The sequence below is a fragment of the Schistocerca serialis genome, chromosome 8, assembly GCF_023864345.2.
Source record: "Schistocerca serialis cubense isolate TAMUIC-IGC-003099 chromosome 8, iqSchSeri2.2, whole genome shotgun sequence".
NCBI lineage: Eukaryota > Metazoa > Arthropoda > Insecta > Orthoptera > Acrididae > Schistocerca > Schistocerca serialis.
The window spans coordinates 439,230,881-439,249,454 of NC_064645.1; the positions used below are offsets into that span (position 1 = coordinate 439,230,881).

Here is an 18,574-nt window from a genome sequence, read left to right on the forward strand (position 1 = left end):
GAAACAGGAAAGCTTCAAGCTAAGAGCATGTTGGGTTTAAGTCTTCATAGAATGACGCCTGCTCGTTCCAGCTGGGATACCACGTCAATACTAACCATCCTCGGACAGCGTCACAGCGAGAGACAATCTCCACCCACGATTTCTACTTCAGTTCGCTATGAATAATGGAAGATGTTTGACGATAGTAGACATTCATGTTGCTGAGATGTTAGATTGTTAACGTAACAGCCGCGGATGGAAGAAACGAAAACATACGTCTCCAGGGAATATGTCAAGAAGTAGTCAAGTAGTCACAAAAGTCCCAATGCTTACTGATACTGCGAAGTGTGAACTGGTAGGCACTGGAAAGAATGCACCTAACACCTCGCATTTACTCACTCGCATATTCTAGATCGGGTTTTCCATCAAAGAAGCTGCGAGCAAACTTCATCATCATTTTCTTCAAGGATTATGCTGTTGCCTGTTCCGAATTCACAAACAACATCGTTCCCATCATTTTCTAGACCTTCCAATATCTCTTTTCTCATTTGGCTTGTAGTTCAAGATCTTCTGAGGAATTCTGTGACCTGGCATTCTCATGAGGTGTTGTTTGCAATCTTCTCGATATTTTTGAATTTTTTCAGTCATGCTGAAAATATTTAATTCAGTTCTAATATCTTCGTTTCTAATCATATCTCTTCTTTCACAGCCCTTCGTCTTTCTTAGGAATCTCGTGTCTGCTGTTTGAATTTTGCTTTCTTGTCTTTTTATGGTAACCAAGCTTTCGGTTCCGTCGGTTAACACCAGGACCGCCATTGATTTATAGAATTTGATGATAGTTTCTTTGTGTACTTTATGGGCCTATGTTCTGCTAATGGTATCACAGACAGCTGGGAATTCGTATATTTTATTTTAAATATCAGTGTCCAAATCAAAACTTATAGCGCAGCATAAATAAGAGCTTTGAGACACTTGTTCTGAAGCTGAATTACCCAAAACAAATTCTGATCTGACTGGATATTATTTTTGCTTCGTTACTAGCAATTTTGAAGTTATACTTCCTGCGAATTTCTTTCAGTTGGTATACTGATTCTTGGGGTCATATTCATTGTTCCGTATAATAACAATGTCATCAGCAAACAAAAGTACATTCAGGTATTTCTCATTAGTTATCTTAATTCCTGCACTGTACATTTCAATTTGCGAAGAAGTCAATGTAGATATCAAAAAGGGTAGTTGATAGTCCACATCCTTGTCTAACGCCTTGGCCAATAATTAATCCTTCCAATCGATTCCTACCTGTGTTTATCACAATACGTGTAGTTCTGTTTTTTACTACCTCTATTAGGTGATATGGATATCCACATTGAGATATAATGTTCCACGGGCTATCATGGCTCACCCGATTACTACAAGCTTCATACCGCTAAAAAAGAAGAAGGCAGTTCACACAGACTCATATAAACAATTATGCCTTCCATCTGACATTGAACTCGCATTCAGTTGAGTGGAAATAAAATCCCCATCCAGACATCAAAACATTGATTTATACTATGATTCCACAGAATCACATCAGGTGAAAAGACCACAGTGGAATATCAATTTCGTATTTGCTTGTCTCATACAAGCTTGAAATTCGTCAATAATCACGTCATCGTCGCTTGGACGTTTAACCCTACCTTACGTACTTTGCTTCTGTCCTGATTGAGGAAGAAATACAACAGTGTACGACGCAAGAAATTTTATCCATTGCATTACAACTTCTTTTGCCTGCGCGTGAAGATATCAAGCCATTACACAAACAGGAAAGATCTCCTCAAATGTGTTGTACTTGCATGGCCATAATTCCCCGTGTGTGATGCAGGAATGACGATGGAGAAGTACAGAATATGCTACACCGATTCCTTAGCCTCACTAAGAAGTGCAAAGATGGTCTCTTGCTAAAATCGGCCCCTAGCTTCATAGGTTCTCTTCGGAATGAGCAACTACAACACGTTACCTAATAACTGCTAGAAGGTAGTGAAGGTTGCCGCAGTGAGCCAACTCGTTATCATTTCAACTTACTGTCTGTTTTTGGGTTCATGGTTGAGATTGTTGAACGTCCGTACAACAGCCCTCTCTCTTGCATATTTTTATACGCGATTGTTTTTACTTAACTGCCCTACTCTTTTCCATCAAATGACCTGTTTCTACTTTATTTTTGCGCTCGCCAAAGTTTGAGAAAGTTAAGTTCATTTAACTCGCTTTGTATTGACTAATTATCGTGTGCTATTCCACTTAGTGGATACTCAAGAAATCAGAGAACTATTTATACTCACGAAAACTGTTAAGGTACATTAAGTGTATCTAGTATAATAACGTTTAAACATTACACTTCACATGTTATTCCACTAAACTTGGCATTTTCACATTTCTCAGGTGCTACGCTCTGGTCAAAATATCATTAATACACTGTCCAGTTATATTAATGGACCGCCTGTCAAGAGCCTGAAGAGCCACCGTTTGCAGCGAGGGCAGGTGCTCTAACGTCGAACAGTTGTAGAATTTTGGAACACGTATTATTTTCGAGTATAATGACTTTTCTGGAGACTACTGTATAGGTATCAGCATGGCTCTCGGAAAAGACGATCGTGTGAAATCCAGCTCGCGCTATTCGTCCACGAGACTAGAGGGCCATAGACACGGGTTCCCAGGTAGATGCCGTGTTTCTTGACTTCCGCAAGGCGTTTGATACAGTTCCCTAGAGTCGTTTAATGAACAAAGTAAGAGCATATGGACTATCAGACCAATTGTGTGATTGGATTGAAGAGTTCCTAGATAACAGAACGCAGCATGTCATTTTCAATGGAGAGAAGTCTTCCGAAGTAAGAGTGATCTCAGATGTGCCGCAGGGGAGTGTCGTAGGACCGTTGCTATTCACAATATATATAAATAACCTTGTGGATAACATCGGAAGTTCACTGAGGCTTTTTGCAGATGATTCTGTAGTATATCGAGAGGTTGTAACAATGGAAAAGTGTACTGAAATGAAGGAGAATCTGCAACGAATTGACGCCTGGTGCAGGGAATGGCAATTGAATCTCAATGTAGACAAGTGTAATGTGCTGCGAATACATAGAAAGAACGATCCTTTATCATTTAGCTACAATATAGCAGATCAGCAACTGGAAGCAGTTAATTTTAAAAATTATCTGGGATTAGGCATTAGGAGTGATTTAAAACGGAATGACCATATAAAATTAATCGTCGGTAAAGCAGATGCCAGACCGAGATTCATTGGAAGAATCCTAAGGAAATGCGGTCCGAAAACAAAGAAAGTAGCTTACAGTACACTTGTTAGCCCACTGCTTGAATACTGCTCACCGGTGTGGGATCCGTACCAGATAGGGTTGGTAGAAGAGATAGATAAGATCCAACGGAGAGCAGCGCGCTTCGTTACAGGAACATTTAGTAACCGCGAAAGCGTTACGGAGATGATAGATAAACTCCAGTGGAATACTCTGCAAGAGAGACGCTCAGTAGCTCGGTACGGGCATTTGTTGAAGTTTCGAGAACATACCTTCACCGAGGAGTCAGGCAGTATATCGCTCCCTCCTACGTATATCTCGCGAAGAGACCATGAGGATAAAATCAGAGAGATTAGAGCCCACACAGAGGCATACCGACAATCTTTCTTTCCACGAACAATACGAGACTGGAATAGAAGGGAGAACCGATAGAGATACTCAAGGTAACCTCCGCCATACACCGTCAGGTGGTTTTCGGAGTATGGATGTAGATGTAGATGTAGATGTAGACGTACAGGAAGTCAAATGGCACCGACGAAGACGTGGAGCCCTGCTGAACCCACTGCCGTGGCCACCTGCGCTAGATTTCTCAATTGGTGCGAACAGCCAGATTGAGTCCCCACAGACTCTCGATGAGGTTTCAATTCGGGGAGTTTGGTGGCCAGTGGAGTACAGTAAATTCATCCTGATGGTCTTAGAACCACGTAGGAGCTCTGTGAATTGTATGAAGACACATATTTTGTTGATACATTGTACGTTGCACAAAGACGATATCACCCAGGGAATGTCACGAAAATATTCCCCAGACCATAATTGTTCGACTGTTGCAGGATGTTTGCTTTCAGACTGATTTTATAAATAGGCAGGTTGCTTAGGAAAGATAAAATCAAGGTTATGTTCCATTGTGTTGGTACGTAAGGAGAAGCCCCAACAAGCTAAGACAAAAATGTAAAACCAATGATAATAATCATTTGCGCGGCCGCTGTAAACGCCGATAAAGATAAATTTCATTCAATTTTTTTTAGAGATTCTGTCTTTAGTTCTGGAGTGGAGAAGACGTATTTTTGTAAGATGTGTGTGGTAGCCATTTGTGTTGTTTGAATATAATTATTATTTGTGCAAAACCACGAAAGTTTTCTTTTCTTCCGCTCATCATCTCAAAGTCAAGTCCACAAGCGGCCTGCATTCTGAAGAAGAATCCCGATTAAGAACTGTTGCAGACACCGTCAGCAGATAAATATTCGTGGCGGAAGAAGATGAATATAACCAAGGACATCAGAAGTAAGTTCACGTTAAAACCGTCTCAAAGGAAAGAAACTATAAAAATCCGAAATTTGGGGCATTAATTGAAGATAATTGATTTCTGTTAATCTCTTTTTTTATGTGACCCTTATTATTATTGCTATTTATATGTATATGTACGTAAATTTGCACACTATCCACCACCGAAAAGTTTGGCCCTAGCTGGACCGTTAAAAACGACTCACAAGTGAAAAATGCCCTGTGAGTGCGGTGCTGCATACATAGGCCAGTCGACACGAACTGTCCAGGAGCGTTGTACAGAACACGAAACATACACCCGTCTTCGGCAGTCTTCAAAATCAGCTGTAGCAGAACACTGTATTTCCATAGCACACTCGTTAAAAAACAACAGAACAAAAATTTCGCCGGCCGCAGTGTTGAGCGGTTCTAGGCACTTCAGTCTGGAACCGCGTGACCGCTACGGTGGCGTGTTCGAATCCTGCCTCGGGCAGCATAGTGCTCAGATCCATTTTTTAACAAAAATTTAGCTCCAGTTTCCACTTTTTGGGATTCAGCAATCAAAGAATCGGTGGGAATACATCTTGCAAATAATCTTATAAATCGTGGCAACGGATTTCAACGATAAAAACTGGAATCCTGCAATTAAAATCGCCCAGCCACAGCGGAATAGACGGGGTCACTCGAAAGTCAATTAGTAGAGCATCTCTCCCTTCCACCACCGAAGGCAGGACACACAGCTCGGGTGTCCCACGTATGTCATCACTTGACGCATGCGCCGAAAGACGCCAGCACATCTGACATGCACGATATTCAGCCTAAATACCGTGAATGCACCTGGGCTCCTCAGCAAATGGCTCTGAGCACTATGGGACTTAACATCTATGGTCATCAGTCCCCTAGAACTTAGAACTACTTAAACCTAACTAACCTAAGGACAGCACACAACACCCAGCCATCACGAGGCAGAGAAAATCCCTGACCCCGCCGGGAATCGAACCCGGGAACCCGGGCGTGGGAAGCGAGAACGCTACCGCACGACCACGAGATGCGGGCGGCTCTTCAGCAGTTGTCACCTGATGATGGCCGGACGCCTCTGGGTCGAAATATCGTGGTAGAATGTCGACGGGATCCTTCTGAGCACCAGAATATTATTAGAAGAAGGAATGCGCCAGGAAAATTTCAGTAGTTACTTAATGGTAGTGGGACGTCAAAAATTTAAAAAATTCGATTTTTCAAAATTATGGCTATTTTGTAGAGCACATCTTCCTGAATAGTTTGATGTATGAAACATACATATTTGAGAGATAATAAGGCACGTTATTTGACTTAAGAGTGCCAAGATGCAGCACCACACCCCTTTACACAGCGTTCTTCCGTCATACGTAAGCGTATTTCGCTCTGTAGGATTCGAATGTTTATATTTGCGTCAGAGATTGTCGTAAGTGAAACAGAGGACCATTGATATCGATACTTTCTATGATGCTATCGTCGTGAATTGCTTTGATCGCTGATATTGTTTGTTCTCTGTTTAGAGAGACTTGCAGCGTGGCGTTGTGAATTTACAAACGATTTTCATTTGGCAATAAGAAGGAACACAGGGGACTTGAAAAATATGATGCAAGTAGTTTGGCCGTTACACTTCCACAAAATGTCCATAGACAATAACCCTATTCACAACCTGTGCCCAAATGGAGGTGAATCACCGTGTGGCTAGATAAAGGTCAATTGCTGGTGGTGAAGAATATCATCACAGGAATCTTTACCAATTGTTGTAATGGAAGCCATCAAACCTATATTCACGGAAATTGGAAATGGAAACTTTTGAAGAAATGTCTTCATGGTGGTACCCAAAACACAAATGAAAGTTTTAACCAATGTGTATGGGAAAGATTGCCAAAAACCATTTATGTGGGAAGAAACGCACTTGCTATTCGTGTTTATGATGCAGTTTAATGTTTCAATGATGGTGTGCAAAGCAGGAAATACGTTTTAGAGAAAATGTGAATTAAGCCCGGAGTGAGCTGCATCAAAGCTTTGTGTGCTATAGACAGAGAGCGTATAGTGAAAGCAGATGAATCATTTCTGGAGGTGACAAAATGAAGAAGAGAGCATCATAGGAATGTGGAAAGTAAGAAAACTGATTTCGAAAATGAAAAGGAACCTGCTTATAATGCTGGACAGTTCTAAAGGAATGCCAAATACAAGCAGAAACTTCAACTGCCATTTTCCGCAAGACACATATTTCTGTACTTAGGTACATGTAACATCCGAAATAAATATCCCATTACTTTCAGACTTGGTACGCTTATTAAACACAAACTACTTACTGTAAAACTCTGGAATTTTCCAAATCTAATGAAAACTGTGGTAAAAATTGAGATAATTAACTATATAATTTGAGTTTTTTCTAAACATGAAGTTTAAAATGTAACAGGCTCATTATTTTTTCACAAATTAATAAATTCTAGAGTTTCATACACCTGTAAATATGATTTGTATGCTGTGCAAAATTCACCGAAGACTCTCTCTTACTTATGAAGAAAAGTTTACCTATAGCAACAAATGCAGCCAATAGTAAGTGAAAAAGATGATGAAATTTGACATGTAAAAAATTATTTTGTTATGTTTTTTGAACTTCCATTGCCATGAGTGTGAATCCTGAATCCTTCCTGCTCATGCTGATAAAGTTTTATGAATTTATTTGTAAAAGTACAGACAGTGAAAATTAAAATGTGCTGAGGTGCTTCTCCTGCTCCAAGTCGACGCGTTTGACTTCCTTCCCCCCCACCCCCCCCCCCCCCCACCCCCTTACGTTATATTTGTAGCACATGACGAGAGACCTGCATTTGTGCCGGCCGGTGTGGCCGAGCGGTTGTAGGCGCTACAGTCTGGTCGCAGGTTCGAATCCTGCCTCGGGCATGGATGTGTGTGATGTCCTTAGGTTAGTTAGGTTTAAGTAGTTCTAGGTTCTAGGGGACTGATGACCTTAGAAGTAAAGTCCCATAGTGCTCAGGGCCATTTGAACCTGCATTTGTTATTCATACAGCAAGTTCAGTGAAGATCTGAAACTGTGGCAGTTACGGTTTTGGGGGCAGATCATTTTCATTACTCTTCCATTTTGTAATGAGATGTAACAATGAATTTACGAGGAGGCAGTAAACCGAAGTGACGCTGGTTTAACGTGCCAGAGACCGTGCACAAGCTCGAGGTATCTCAGAAAGCACTCTTGCTTTTACTTTTCAAGAATTAGAGCGACAACGGAAAACCTGAAAGTGAGACGGGAATTTGAATCACGCTACTCTCGAATGTGATTGCAGTAGTTAAACCATTTCGTCACCTGGCGCGGCACTACATAAAAGCTACCCTATCGTCTTGACGAAATCCAGGAGCACACACGCGCGCTGATTTGAATTGGAAGACGCGCGATAAGAAAAAAAGAACCTCCACTTTCCTCTGGTGAAAGTGAGTTCTGTCTCTCTAGCCATATCCTTCTCAATGTCGGCGACCTGCAGTGCCATCTGTAACCCTCACAATATGAAATATTCTCATGCTATTTTGTCTGAACCTGACATGGTAAGACGGTGGCTGTGTACAATTAATGTTACCGCAATTTATTTAAGTAAATAGCACCGTAACCGGTTTCGAACTGACAACCTTTGTGTCAACTTCACATGTGCCAAAAACGTTTTGGTGTGTGTGTGCGGTGCTTTGCACAATATAGTGTCGTGCAAATCATATAAGTGCTGCATATATTTTGGGATATTTAAAAAATACGGTCCTGCAACTTCACAACAAAATTGCGCGGAATTTTCGATGGTACCAACACAGCAAGAACATTTCGCCACAGTGGAAGAATAAAAATGGAAAACTGACGATTATTTAAAGTACATCTTGTAAATCTTGTGAACAGCTGTCTGATGACGAGCTTGTCAGTTCGAAACCGGTTACAGCGCTATTTACTTAAATAAATAGCAGTATTAATAGTGGCTGGTTGCTGTCTTCTTCTTTGTAGGAAACAACCTACATTGAAATATTCTCTTCGTAACAGATGAGTCTGATCTAAGCTTCACGGCATTAGGAAGCGTGGCCACCATTGCGCCTACACGGTGGTTACTGTGAGCGGTTCGCTTGCGACAACATCGCCAGCGCGAGGGCTGGATAACGCCGTTATGCGCGGCGGCATATCAAGCCAAGCGGGAGGGGCTGTGGTCCGGCGGCTAAGTGGTCGGCGGTCTGCGGTCTGCGGTCTCCGTCACTCAGCCGCCCACAGGCAGAGGCGCGCTTTCTGCTCTGCCCTGCCCTGCTCTGCTGACACCACCTCACACTCCTTACTCTCCTGCACAGGTCACCCCCTCTTCTGGGCTGTCGTCTTGATATGCAGCAGATTCTTACAAAAAAAAAAAAATACTTTCATGCATTGTTTGCCTCTTCGTGATTGCTACTCCCCTAGGAAAATATTTATACGAGGTGCGACAATAAAGTAATTAGACTGATGTGAAAAAATGTTGCTTACCGCTTTATTCATGTTTAGTGTTGTCTCCTTCAAAGTAGTTCCCTTCTGATAGCACACACTTTTTCCAGCGCTTCTGCCATTGATGGTAACATTTATGGAACTCCTGTAATATCCTCCAAGATCCTCGTCACAGCTTCTTGGACATCTTGTGTTGTCTGAAAATGGTATCCCTTGACCGCTGTTTTGAGTCTTGGAAATAGGAAAAAGTCGCACGGAGCGATATCTGGTGAATAAGGTGGCTGTAGTTGTACTGAAATTTGTTTTTAGGTTCAAAATTGCTGTACTCACAGAGCAGTATGGGATGGCGCATTATCGTGATGCAGAATCCAATTATTAAGCCGGTCGGTGTGGCCGTGCGGTTCTAGGCGCTTCAGTCTAGAACCGCGTGACCGCTGCAGTCGCAGGTTCGAATCCTGCCTCGGGCATGGATGTGTGTGATGTCCTTAGGTTAGTTAGGTTTAAGTAGTTCTAAGTTCTAGGGGACTGATGACCATAGTCGTTAAGTCCCATAGTGCTCAGAGCCATTTAAACCATTTGAACCAAACACGTGTTAACTTATTACAACACAACTCACGACTGAGCAGTTGCATCGATGTGCCGCTTGAACTAGAAGCAGCTTATAGATCAAGGTCAAAAATATTGTGCCTACGGAAGCCTGCAGGGTTGCCACATCTTTTAAAGAAAATCAGTCTCATTACTTTATTGTCGCACCTCGTATGTTAATCCATTAAACTTCGGGCAAGTAGCGGCGGAAATATTACTTCTTCCAAGATCTTAAACATGGCTGCGAATCAGCAACTGTATAAAACTAAAGAGGTTGAAGAAATCAGCAAACCAGTTGCAAAACAAAGGTTTAATAGCTCTTGACCTAGATCTCTATATTCCTAAAAATATATCCTTCAGGAGGAGTAGGCCTCGTTACATCCCATGATGGTAGATTCAGTTAATCTAATGTACCATCATGTGATGTAACAAGGAGCACTCCTTCTGAAGAAGATATTCTTAGAAATAGAGAATGGCTACTAAACTTCGTTTTGCAACTGACTGGCTGATTTTTCACGACAAGAACTTTTTCTTTTTTTTAAAAAAAGCATGGGAGGGTGGGGTAAAGCCCCTCCACGCCCACACAGACATGAAGGCCAGCACGAAAGGTTTACTGCCATCTCTGCCTATTGGTTAGTTTTCCCTAAGTGAGGTGTTGCAAGATGTGGGTACTTCTGGTTATGATTAACCATTAATACACGTTCATCTGGCGACAGATTGGGTCTAAAGTAGAGCGAAGGGTAGCGGTTTGATGTGTAGAGGGGAAAAAAAGTGCCAAGGCCTGAGCCAAGGGGAAAAAACCTCGGCAATAGTCGAGTCGGGTATTAAGAGCAGTAGCGGATTGCTGGCTATCTGCGACAGATCATGCAAGGGTAGGCTTTCTCAGTGGTAGATATCATGCAGGTGGATACCTTTGACTTTGTGAGGCGCTGTTACTCGGCGGCTGCACCTGGGTGCCGGCGTTGACTTCTCGACCAGCACCAGCATACCTGTAACATTTGGGTTCATCATCAGTTAGAGTCTGATAGGTCATCTACCGGATTCACAGTGCAGGATACCGTTGGTGGTTTGTTTGTGCGTTAAGAGTGCGAGCTTCTCGGATTCCCTGCTGTTCCCTGTTGGTCGGTCGTGATAACAGCTGCCCTGTTGTTGTTGTTGTCTTCAGTCCAAAGACTGGTTTGATGCAGCTATCCACGCTACTCAATCGTATGGAAGCCTCTTTATCTCCGAGTAACTACTGCAACCTACATCCCTCTGAACCTGCATACTGTATTCATCTCTTGGTCTCCCTCTACGATTTTTACCCTCCACGCTTCCCTCCAGTACTAAATTGGTTAGCTCCTGATGCCTCAGAATGAGTCCTACCAAGCAATCCCTTCTTTTAGCCAGGTTGTACCACAAATTTCTCTTCTCCCCAGTTCTGTTCAGTACATCCTCATTAGTTACGTGATCTACCCATCTAATCTTCAGCGTTCTTCTATAGCACCACATTTCAAAATGTTCTATTCTCTTCTTGTCTAAACCGTTTATCATCAATGTTTCACTTTCATACATGGCTACACTCCATACAAATTCTTTCAGAAAGGACTTCCTGACATTCAGATCTATACTGGCACATCCAGTCAGTATTGCTAATGGTAGGGGCATGCCGATGTTGTCTCTTGCGAGTATGTGTTAGCTCGCCGTACGTGATAATGCTCCAGCTAGCAGTGTCTTTGGTCGTTTATACTTACATCCATGGTTGTAATCATAGTTCTCCAGACTAAGGATGAAATTATTGCTCGAGTTCCTATACAGTTCTGTGGCGAGTTTGTGAAATATTTCCTTGAGGGTTACTAGGCGGTATTCATTGTGAGTGTAGCGTGGAGCGTTGCTAATGATGCGTAGCACTTTGGTCTGTAATCTGCAAGTGGCGCAGGCGTGTCGGAGCTGCATATTCCCAGATGGGAGCTGTAAATGACCTCGATAACCTCCTATTGAGTGTGCTTTTCCTGTTGAGCATTAGGTAGAGTAGATTGACCCTCGCGTGCGCTCTGTTGGCAACGTATTCTATGTGGTCCCCCCATGTAAGTTTCCGACAAGGAGCCAAGTGCGGCGTTATAAGCTCTACTGCGCATGCGGGTCGCAGATGCTGAACGGCGGCAAAGAGGTACACTTACACACGCCCCGCCTGTGGTGAGAGCGTTCAGATACTTGACTCACTTATCGATATAAGTTCGACGGCTGCTACACCTTGAGACTTCCATAACCATTATCTATGGTTATTAAGTTACTGATTAATCTAATTTCTATGGCTTCCATGAGAATATAAACCCAAAAGGAGGAGGTGATGCTTAAAACCTTCACGTCATTGTAGTTCATCAAATCACCCGTTATCTATACAATGTTCTGCCACAGCTGAGTACTCTGTCTGTAGTAAGATTGAACATCTTCAGTGTAACACGCACCGCTCATGAACGGTGTGCGTTGCCTGACCGATATATGACATAACAATTTCGGCAAGAAACCTGATACACACACCCTCATTACAAAGAAATAGCATACTTCACAGAACCGAGCAAGGCTGCAATCTTCGTAAGACGCTGGAAGATCACCTTAATACGGTGTTTCTCGAGAATGCTGCTTATCTTCGAGGAAAGAGCACCCACAGAAGGCAAAAACACTCTTGTCCAGAAGGTTGTTACTTTCTTCTTCCAGATTACGTACCTGCATTCTAGGATCCACGTTGAATGATCTGCGAATTTGTTGCTGGGAATACCCGCACGCTTTAAAAACGCTCTTGACGTGTGTGAGCTCCTCTTGCAAATTATCATTATCCGATATACAATGTGCTCTATGCACTAAGGACTTAGGGACACCTACGGATTTTGCAGGGTGATTTCAGCTACTGGTACATAAATAAAGTTTAGTTTGTTTTGGATGACTATGTAAGGCATATTCTAATGTGCCATCAACTTTACGACGAACGAAAACATCCATAAAATGGAGGCAACCAATAAATACAGAGACGGCCGCGGTGGTCTAGCGGTTCTAGGCGCTCAGTCCGGAACCGCGCGACTGCTACGGTCGCAGGTTCGAATCCTGCCTCGGGCATGGATGTGTGTGATGTCTTAGGTTAGTTAGGTTTAAGTAGTTCTAAATTCTAGGGGACTGATGACCACAGATGTTAAGTCCCATAGTGCTCAGAGCCATTTGAACCAATAAATACAGATGTTGTTGTTGTTGTGGTCTTCAGTCCAGAGACTGGTTTGATGCAGCTCTCCATGATACTCTATCCTGTGCAAGCTTCTTCATCTCCCAGTACCTACTGCAGCCTACATCCTTCCGAATCTGCATAGTGTAATCATCTCTTGGTCTCCCTCTATTATTTCTACCCTCCACGCTGCCCTCCAGCGCTAAATTTGTGATCCCTTGATGCCTCAGAACATGTCCTACCAACCGGTCCCTTCTTCCAGTCACGTTGTGCCACAAACTCCTCTTCTCCCCAATCCTATTCAACACCTCCTCATAGAGCACTCGCCCACGAAAGGCAAAGGTCCCGAGTTCGAGTCTCGGTCGGGCACACAGTTTTAATCTGCCAGGAAGTTTCATATCAGCGCACACTCCGCTGCAGAGCGAAAATCTCATTCTGGAAACCTCCTCATCAGTTATGTGATCTACCCATCTAATCTTCAGCATTCTTCTGTAGCACCACATTTCAAAAGCTTCTATTCTCTTCTTGTCTAAACTATTTATCGTCCATGTTTCACTTCCATACGTGGCTACAATCCATACAAATACTTTCAGAAACGACTTCCTGACACTTAAATCAATACTCGATGTTAACAAATTTCTCTTGTTCAGAAGCGCTTTCCTTGCCATTGCCAGTCTACATTTTATATCCTCTCTACTTCGACCATCATCAGTTATTTTGCTCCCCAAGTACCAAAACTCCTTTACCACTTTAAGTGTCTCATTTCCTAATCTAATTCCCTCAGCGTCACCCGATTTAATTCGACTACATTCCATTATCCTCGTTTTGCTTTTGTTGATGTTCATCTTATACCCTCCTTTCAAAACACTGTCCATTCCGTTCAACTGCTCTTCCAAGTCCTTTGCTGTCTCTGACAGAATTACAATGTCGTCGGCGAACCTCAAAGTTTTTATTTCTTCTCCATGGATTTTAATACCTACTGCGAACTTTTCTTTTGTTTCCTTTACTGCTTGCTCAATATACAGATGGAATAGCTCCGGGGAGAGGCTACAACCCTGTCTCACTCGCTTCCCAACCACTGCTTCCCTTTCATGTCCCTCGACTCTTATAACTGCCATCTGGTTTCTGTACAAATTGTAAATAGCCTTTCGCTCCCTGTATTTTACCCTGCCACCTTTAGAATTTGAAAGAGAGTATTCCAGTCAACATTATCAAAAGCTTTCTCTGTCTACAAATGCCAGAAACGTAGGTTTGCCTTTCCTTAATCTTTCTTCTAAGATACGTCGTAGGGTCAGTATTGCCTCACGTGTTCCAACATTTAATTTAAATTTAGATGAGATATAGAATCCAGCTCTTGGTGTAATTAACTTGCGTAGAAGTCGTCAAAGTGTTAACACACCGCCGAACATACATCGATAAGTGAATCGAATATCTGAACCTTTGTAAGCGTACCTCCTTGCCGCCGACCAGCATCTGTGACCCGCATTCGCAGTACAGCCGCGGTGGAGTATATAAGACACCGCTTGGCTCCTTGTCGTCATCCTTGCTACTCGCACTGTGGATGGCTGGAAGCTACCGTACGCGGCCGAAATATCAATGGAAGAAGTACTATTTACGCTGCTGCATGCCCGAAATTTAAAGTTAAAAATGCACAATATTATATGTTATTTTTAATCCACCTAGAACCAGTCACGTTACTTCCAATGATGATGCAGTTCCTGAAAACAAAAATGAAGTCCTCAGAAGGGGAGAATGAAACGAAATGACACCTCATGGGTTACCTAAGGATTACAATGTCGCATTGAATTTACAAAGAACTTGGGAGTATGGGACCACTTAGTGGTATGACATGCGCCCTCTTTGGCCTGGATGCATGTACTGATTAAGTTGGGAAGGATCAAAAAGCCATTGTGTCCTCTACTAAGGCGAGTTGTCCCATAACTCTTATATCTGTTCTTTGGTTCCCTCGATGCTGTCACTGGAATGGAGTTGATGTTTTCCAGGGGATACCTCAGCACCACGCCGGAACTTAGTTCACAGAGAAACGTTCCGTGTGTGGACGAGCATCATCCTGTTGAAAATTCGCCACCTTGATACAGTCATAGGAGAGCGCTTGAAAACACGGGATGTCCGTGACGTTCTGATGTGCCATCAAGAGTTCTCTCAGTCGCTACTAGCCGTGACCCGAAGTCATCCACGATGGCTACGACAACATGACACTACGAATAAGAACGCAGGGCGTCTCCGAAACATTATAAGGAGCAGGAACTCTACCCAGGTTGGCGCCATACTCGCTGAGGATGGTCGCCTGGGGTAGAGCAGAACCACAGAACACAGTGCAATGCTATGCGTCAGTGGTCCATGCTTTCCGGTCATAGCACCACTTCAGACAGCCATTTGTATTGCGGTGTTAGAGGCACCCTACGCATGGGACTGTAATAATTATAATTAATATGGGATACTCAGTGAACAAAGCGGCAGTCGGGGAGGGAAGGGTGAAGTGAGCGGTAGCGCTTCGGGCATAGATCTCGGGCATATTTACGAGCGACACGTTAGCTTTTACGTTGAGGGTCCACTGACTGCAGCGTCTTCCTGCATTCCCCTACAGTTTTCTGTCATTGCGACTTCTCTACGTACAACAGCATCCTCCAGAAAAGTCTTCATGAAGGTCTCGAAGTTACTCACTACGTAATTTATATGTATTATAAACATTAATGAACCATCTTATAAAACACGCTGCATTTGCTTTTGTGCCTAAAGATTACTCTCCATTAAGAACAGAGGCGATGTGGTCTAGAGATAGTGTCTTTGACTAGTAATCAACACGTTCTGGGTCCCAGGTTCGAACACAGCATTCCAAAAATCTGTATAAAAATCTTCACCAATGTCGGACGAAGACTTTCGCCATAAGGAGTCACTCTTGTTCTGCCAACGGCCTTGGCGACTGTGATGACAGGAACAACATTGGGTCACAAAATACACTGAAATAAAATAACGAAATGGGCTTGGACTCCATATAACTCGATAAAAATCTTCCAATATTGTTAGTATATGTAGAGAACGGCAATGGCACAATCTTACAATCTAATCACCTTGCACCCTAATTAACCGACGATTTTCCTGTGTTGTAATGGTTAAATGGTCAAGGGGATTTCGATATCGTTTCCACTAATTGATGCGGGTACACCAGGGCAAACTGAATTTTATTGATCAAATTATGCTTAAAGTGTTTCATTTGGTAAACGTAGATATTATTTTCAGCTACTTTGCAACATCTGATACCTCAAGCTTGTACCAATCATCTAAATTTCTTACTGGTTACGCAGATGTGCTCTTCAGCTCCTTCAATTTTTTTTAGACTGTTCTTTGTTTCCATCCCCACCAAATAGCGACGTTGATATGTACTCTGAGAGGACTGGCATAGATGCTGTCAGCGTATTCCCTCGTTCAGCGCGTTCACAATGGAGCCACGTCAAGTGGATATCGTGTCTAAACTGTCGGTCAACGGCGCCTATACATCCAGCCGCTCCGGCCTAAACAGGCTGTCGATTTCAGTTTATAAAGCCTTCCGTGCGGTCTGACAACCGAAAACTCGTAAACAAAACTTGACTCTCGGGAGAGATTATGTGTGATAGTTTTCGAGAGTACGGAGAATTTGGCTTTCCTTGAAGAGATTTGTTTGGGTCCCCAGTGTGACAGTGTATCAGCTGACACAGGGCAAACTCACGTGTACTGAACTTTGTATCGCCACAAATATGTGTCAACAAGCTAAGCCGTTGTTTAGTAATGGGTCGGACACAAACTATTTACTCGAGCACTTTTCCGTCACTTCTGGAGTAATTTAATGTTGTATTTGGGCTTCATTATTCAATCATTCAGCAGTTTTTAATCTTTTTTCCTTGTTGTTTTTGGGTCTCCAGTCCGAAAAATGCTTTGATACAGATCTCCAAGCTACTCTATCCTATGCAAGCTTCCTCATCCCCGAATACCTACTGCAGCCTACATCCGTTTAAACCTTCTTGCTGTATTCATTCTTTAATCTCCATCAACAATTCTTACCCCACCTGCCCCCACTCCTCGTACTTCCCTTCATCACCAAACTTACGATCCCTTCACATTTCGGGGTGTGTTCTACCAATTAACTCCAAAATTTACTCACATTGTGCCGTAAATTTTTAAACATTTTGATTCAGTACCTCGCTATTAGTTACTTGATCTACTCATCAAATCTTCTGCAGCATCACATTTTTAAAAGCTTCTATTCTCTTCTCATCTGAACTGCTTATCGTTCACTTTTCGTTCCGTTCTACACTTTAGCTAAATCATTTCAGAAAATAATTTATAATACTTCAATGTGTATTACATGTTAACAAATTCCTCTTATTCAGAAATGCTTTTCGAGGTATAACCAGTTTGAATTTTAGGGGGATGTCGGCAAAGAGTGCGCACTTATTATTTAACCGCTCCTATCTAGTAGATGAGGAGGTTAAAACAAATTTTTCTTACCACAAATTATTGATGGTTTATGTAGGAACAAAATATATCAGTTAAAGCTGCCTAATTTTTAACACAGACCTAAAATATCAAAATATGTAAGATACTACTCTTAGCCACATCGTCTGGTAAGAGCACGTGACATGTAGTCAAAGAGTACGCACTAACGTAAGTCACAAAAAAAATTCACCATGTCCTTCATAAACTGTGCATTCTTCATGCCACCATTCGGAACAACTAGTACACCTGATTCAATCTTCCGCGAGAGAGTCCTTGTAGACTTCACCGCACCCTGCGAAGTTCGAAGCAACAGATCCCTCCTAGGATTCGGATCTGGTTGTTTCTGAAGATGATGGCATGGTTAAGTTCAGATTAGCCCTAGAGATTCTACGTTGTTCGTTACTGGTATTTTTTGTATTCTTGGTTTTGTCTAGTTACACTTGTTTTTCGAACAATGCATTTTTGTGGATAGACTCAAACAAAATCTCGGATTTTTTTGCCATTTTCTTCTTTTTTGTGGGTCGATCGTATTTTGATAGTGGATAAATACTGGATAGGCCTACATCTACTCGTACAACAGCACTCTGAAGTTCATTTGTGTTACGTTCTAGGTTTTTTTTTTCCTGGTGACTGCACAGACAGATCATCTGTCACTGAGGAGCAGCATTTGTCCGTGGGCTCCTGTTGAACTCCTCTGCCTTCTTCAGTTGTTGGAAATTCGGCTTAGTGATTTATGATGAGCAACGTATTCTGCCGTTAACATATCTGGATTCAACGGGAATATTCCGTTGAAGGATTTCTCAATTGTTTGGATTGTGGCTACTCTAGAATATGCAGCTAGAAACAAAGCACTCACATCTATCTGCGTAATGGGTCTCCGTGGATTAGTAACCATTAGAAACAAAGATGGAGAGAGGAGGAAGGTGGGGGGGTGGAGGGGGTAAGAAGTTAAGAGCACGCTCATAGTCTTTTCCGTTATCTTACAACGTACTCTTAACTAGTGCATAACACAAGTCAAAAAATATCACAAATGACAGTCTCCTCTTGGTTCCGCTGTTTGCCGTGCCGTGGTTTGCTCCTCACAGAACGGTGATTATTTTAGCAAACAATTTTATTTTCTAGTGCTTACATAGACAGTGCTTATTCGACATTACCCTATATTCTCTTTACTACGGCCTTGTTTTACTGTCCAGTTAGTAAAACACATCTAACCACTTGTAGAGTCTCATTTCCTAATCTGATTCCCTCAGCATCGCCCGATTTAATTCGATTACAGTCCATTACCGTTGTTTTGCATTTATT

At 42.5% G+C, this 18,574-nt stretch overlaps 1 protein-coding gene across 2 annotated transcripts in view; it reads left to right on the top strand.

Moving 5' to 3' along the window:
* The window catches only part of LOC126416598 (uncharacterized), a 393,195-nt gene that overhangs the window by 333,665 nt on the left and 40,956 nt on the right, over window positions 1-18,574 (top strand). The gene's annotated exons all lie outside the window — the stretch shown is intronic.